We start from the raw sequence: 6,000 nt of genomic DNA on the forward strand, positions 1-6,000 counted from the left end.
TAGGGTTAATTTCGAAAACATATACTGTATATACTAATGAATTTGTATGATCATTCATGGTAATAACTAATGATGTTCATTTAAGACTGTCCCTGTACTTCTCCAAAAAAATTAGACTTATCCTAAGTCTCTTTTGTTTATCAAAGTGTTAAAGATAAGGTTCTATCCCTTCAGAAATGTTCTTTATTATGTCCAAAGACCATAACAAGACAGGAAACACCATTTATAACATGGGTAAATATTTATAATCAAGTCAGTCCTTAGATTAATAAGGTCTCTAAGAATGTATGTCCTATTATAAAAAGAACTCCTGAACATAATACTAATGAAACTAGTTTAATGTCTTGCTACAAGTGTGGGCACAACCTACCTGACATACTTGTTAAATCTGAAATCTCTGATGCTGGTAAAAATATTGGTAAACTGTGTTGAATAAGGTGATTGTGTGTAACATGGCATTTAATAATTTCAGGGAACATATTTTACCATGCTTATTTGATTAAATTATTATCAATATGACATAAATTGGCATGCAGCACAAAATTTAGCATTTACCATATTATCTCCCCTTGTGGCTTATTGTACATAAGTAAGACCAAAAGGTCCTTCAAAGGGCAGATGGTGGCACATCACTCCACCATAAAAAGTGCATTATCCATGGCTATAAACCCGTAGCTAGACTGTTTAGTTGCCTGTCATAATTTATCCACACTTAGATGCCGTATGATAGATCATATTCTGTTTCATATACTAGGGGGAGACCATATCCTTAAACTGTTACAATGGGCCTTATTTTGGTTCATTCTTTCTGACAAAATCCTTCTTAGATGGGCAAAACCATGTGCACTGCAGGTGGGGCAGGTGTTACTTGTGCAGAGAGAATTAGATTTGGGTGGGGTTTTACTTCAAAGTGAGATCTATATTGCAGTGTAAAAATAAAGCAGTCAGTATTTTCCCTGCACAGAAACAAAATTACTCACCCAAATCTAATTCTCTCTGCACATGTTACATCTGCCCCCCCTGCAGTGCACATGGTTTTGTCCATCTAAGAAGGATTTTGTCAGAAAGAATGAACCAAAATAAGGCCCAATGTGAGGCTAGGTGGATTTTTCATTGTTCCTAAGTAGCTCAGTAAACAATCTGGTATGAAGACTTCTGACACTAAATATATATTCCCCATTCAGATCTAGTTTATTGGAGTTATGGTAATTTGATATTATCCTTTTTGTCACACTTATATACTGTATTTCATTATCCCTTTCTTATACCCTGATTCGTAAATGCTTCAATCTTCGTTTATATTTATGTCTAGTTACCTTTTGTGATGGAAAGTCACATGACCCATCCTAGCTGCGTCCCTTGTGATGACATCATACATATACACTCTGCTGGCCAGGTGTGCGGTCCTGTACTGTTCACGGCTGAGGAATTTAAGGTAAGACTTGTTAATTCTGCTTTTATCCAAGTGAAAATGCTACTTGAAAGCATTGAAAAGTTGCTTTTCTAAAATAGCTCCATATGCTTTATCTGTGATGGTGCCACTCGACAAGGGATAACTACAGATACAGTTGTGCTAGAAGGTGCAAAATCTCTGTCTAAATAGTCCAAGTTCAATAATGTGACTATTGAAGCACATGATAAAATTTGTAAAACATTCCCCATCACACATACACAATTGGAACTCATAACCTGTTATATATTTGTATGGCCTGATTAACATATTGCTGATAAAACAACAGCATGGCAGCTTAAGATGTTAGCTGTACGGGATGCCTCACACTGGAAGCTCCACTGCCACTGATTAGGAAGCAACAATTCAAGTACTTGCAGCCACCGGTTGGGACAGAATGATCATGTCCGACAGGCATAGGCGTGTGCAGCACATTTTATTAAAGGGTGCACCATCAAAAGGATGTGTGTAGCACCTACCATTGGGTGTGTCTAACACCACCTATCAGGCGTGTCTACCTTCATCTATTGGCACTCGCTACAATATAAAACGTCTCTCAGCCACAACATAATCTGCTGCTTATTTCAGTTTTAATCTTCTAATTACTTTGTGTAACAGTACATGCAAATAAAGTAAAAATAAAGTATGGATGATGCAGGTATTGTAGTGATACAGCAATGGTCTAGTATAATTAACAATACAAAACACACATAACTAATTATTGGGCACTTCTTTAAATGAGTACAGTTCTAAAAAGCATACGTCTTTGTTAAAATGTATTTCTGGTATTGCTAATGGCAGGGAGGTGTTCAGAAGGCTGGGCACAGCATTAGGGAGTGACTGTGCACCCCTAACACTCAATGTGTGCACGCCTATACAGACAGGCCAGTTCCCTAACACGCTTAGTCATTCATCTTAAATGCCACTGAGGTGCCCTTGTTTTTAAATATATATACTGACGACGATCTGGCCATCGACACTCCCCTGGAGGATATTGCACACCAACTATTACAACTCAAGAAGCGGGAGGTTGATTATTTACTGCACGGAACATCATTGTCCAAATACTACCCACAGCAACATATCCCACATATATTTCAAATCCAGAATACACTTACCATAGGACGGTTAAACAGACTTTTGTATCAAATGGGCACGGATACTGAATAAGTGCAGTACCGACCTCATGCTCCCTGTGATTGAGGAGTCGTCCAGAGAATTACAACTAACTAAGGTAAAATAGCAGGTTTGGAGACCACATATTACATCCCAAAAATTCAGTCTGAAAACCCAGAGTCGCTGCGTATTATGACAACGAAAGTGGATACATATAAAAAGGATCTCCAAAAATTCAAGGCAAATAAATATAACATTGTGTCTCGCGACTATGAGGAGAACAAAGTATACCGGTGGTTAATGGGGGGGAACCCACATCACAGTACCTCAACAGAATTGGTGGGCAGAACTACCGCCGCAGATGCGATAATCGTGCTAGAGAAACAGTCACGTCAAATTCTGACAGCGATTTCAGACACCGGGAATCAGATGACCAACAGCAAAGTGGAGCAGTCCCTTTAGAACAGGCTGCGCAAACACGCCAAAAGCAAGGAAGAGGACGCCCACCCATCAGGGGGCATCAAAACGAGAGGGCAGCGAGAGCAAAGGCTCTAATGCAGACCTAATCTACAACATCTCATCGCATCAACTGTCTCCCGCAGAAATATCTGTATTGAATAAGGGACTTTCCTTTATTCCTACCAATCCCCATAATGAACTCCAATGACAAATTGACAGACATCGATTTTAAAGCCCAATTTAAGGTTGCGTGAACATTTCCAAAATGTGGAGAGTGACCCTGACCAGAATCAGTTTCAAGCATTTATTAGGTCCACAACCAAATCTCAGTTTGACCCCAGCTCATCTAACAACTCGTTGCCCACGTTCTCTAGACTGGTGAATGAGTCAGTTAATAAATATAATGCCGCGGCTCCACTTACACATTACAATTTATCCAAAGAGGAGCGCAAAATACCACCACGTCCTTATACATCCGGCTGACAAAGGTGGGGCCATAGTGGTCCAAGACCTGGCAGATTATAAGGAGGAATTGGAAACACAACTGGAAGATGTCAAAACGTACATCAAATTATCTAAGGACCCCACAAACCAGTACAAAATAGAACTGTACATTCTGCTAAAGGAGGCGGTGTCTTCAAAAAAATTAGATCCAGCATTGGCCAAAGCATTAAGCCAGGAGCACCCAGTGACACCCTTGATTTATACTGTACCTAAGATACACAAAAGCACAATAAAAACCCCTGGTCGCCCCATCATTAGTGCCAAAAATTCATTATACCAGCCAATATCCAAGCTTTTGGATATTATCCTTCAACCTCAGGTTCAAAAGCAACCTACGTTTATAAAGGACACCACAGCCTTGCTACTGCATTTACAAAAGCTGACCAACATTCCAAGCACAGCAGTGTTAGTAACATTGGACATTAGCAGTTTATACATTGCCATTCCACAGTCCGCAGGCATAAAAGCAGTGGCTGAGTTCATGCGGGAGTGTAAAATCCAGGATAAGGACCATTCATTGTTTTTGCAACTCCTAAGGCTGACGTTGGAAAGAAATTACTTTCTTTATAATGGTACATATTACCAGCAGACCAGCGGGTGTGCCATAGGGAGCCATGTGCCAGCCTCACAAATATTTTTATGTTCGCAGAGGAAAAAGAGAAATTTTTGTGTAATGAACAAATCTATAAATACATATTATTTTATGTCCAAACCAAAAGTGTTATATAGCGCCCTGTACACTTATCAGGATACTTCCTGTCTTTCCTTTATAATACCAGATAGACCATTAACAATTTCAAAGTAGAAAACATTTATTTAAAACATTTAAAACAGAAACCTCATAACATCTTATGGAAGGTTTTTCTAATACAGGTGTGTTCTTTGGTTTATGGATCACAATGGTAGTCAATGGTTACCCCAATGGTTGCATCTTATTTTATGTATGGTTTATTGATTACCTGTTCTGTCTATGGACAGGAACAATATCGGTGTTTCAAGAACATATAGCAACCATGAATGCTCGTCAAAGCTCCATCAAATATACGTACAGCAAGAAAGTGTTAACTACTTGGACATTCTAATTACCCTCAAAGATGGGCTGATCTTGACGCAAGTGTATTCTAAGCAAACGGATCGGAACACGCTCCTCCTGGCATCCAGCCACCATCCAAAGCCACTCAAAAAGGGACTTCCTAAATCCCAATTAATGAGGGTGGCTAGTATATCGAGCACCCACCAAGCGGCTATTGAAAGCAAGGATCAGGTGATACAGCGTTTCATCACAAGAGGGTATGATCTGATGACTCTTCGACAACTGCAAAGAGAAGTCTTCGCTATCCCGAGACAAGATCTATTGAAAACCAAGGAACGTCTAAATCAGAATTCCATCCCCTGGAAACAACAATTTAGAAGTTCCAGTCCTGTAGTCCAGAGAGCAACTAAGGCCCTCTGGCCGATAGTAAAGACTGATAGTTCACTGCCATGCTTTAAATTGGCAAGACTATATGAGAGGGCATAACATCAAGGACCAAGTGGTTCATACTGACAGAACCGGTTTCAACAAAGAAAGCTCTGGGGCTACTAACTTTCTGCAGAAACCTCCTGGGTGTTACTGATGCCTTCAGTTGCACCACTTGTAAAAACCTGGTTGTGTGCCGTTCCTTCAAGCACCCGCATTCTGATGTCATGTTCCCCATCAAGCTAGTCCTGACGTATCAACTGACACACTTCATATATCTGCTATTTTGCCCCTGCCAGCTGTTGTACGTCGGCAAGACAATTCGTACCATCCGGGAACGGATGGCATTACACCGGTCAGCTATTAACATAGTGATTCGTTCACAGAATGCTGACCAACCAGTGGCCAGGCACTGCTGGGAAACCGGCCACATGGTTGCAGACATCAGATTTATTGATTTATCGCATTCCCCTTTTTGGCCGCGGTGGCGACAGAGACGGAACTCTTCTCAAACTTGAGACTAAATGGATCTACAAATTACAGACCAAGGGTCTCAATGAACGGTTTAACTGGAGTATTCTTTATTAGTCTATACCTTTATGCATTAACTGTCGTTATGCCTAGTTAAGCGTATATGCCTTTTATTGATGCATCTTTATTATATCTTGTTCAATATGTCTCCCGTTTAGTGTACTGCCACTGTTTTCAGTCCAGCGGCTGGGGACGGCACCTCTAGCCCAGCGCGTTGCTTGGCAATGGAAGAAGCAAGGGAAGCTGTCAGCTCTGTACATGGCTCACTTCCGGGGGCTGGTCTCGGCCGCTGGACGGACAGACATGGCGCGGTAAGCATATATTGAGTGTCCTGTCTGAGTTTGTTTGTGTGACAACACATCTTATCTTGATAAAAATGTCTATGTACATTGAAACGGCGGTCTAATGGATGTGATGGTGCTGTGATGCTTATATAAAAACACTTTAAAAAGTCCCCTGGAGTGACTATATATATATATAT

At 40.5% G+C, this 6,000-nt stretch overlaps 1 long non-coding RNA gene across 1 annotated transcript in view; it reads left to right on the forward strand.

The window, feature by feature from the left end:
* LOC146007000 (uncharacterized) overlaps positions 1 to 4,960 on the forward strand; it is a 132,681-nt gene extending 127,721 nt beyond the window's left edge. Inside the window, exons 2-3 of the long non-coding RNA XR_014444187.1 lie at positions 1,313 to 1,435; positions 4,508 to 4,960. This is a non-coding gene — a long non-coding RNA (uncharacterized LOC146007000). The remainder of the gene's footprint in view (positions 1 to 1,312; positions 1,436 to 4,507) is intronic.
* The last annotated feature ends 1,040 nt before the right edge of the window (positions 4,961 to 6,000 follow it).

This window comes from Crinia signifera, chromosome 6 (genome assembly GCF_055691185.1).
Source record: "Crinia signifera chromosome 6, ASM5569118v1, whole genome shotgun sequence".
Taxonomy (NCBI): Eukaryota; Metazoa; Chordata; class Amphibia; order Anura; family Myobatrachidae; genus Crinia; species Crinia signifera.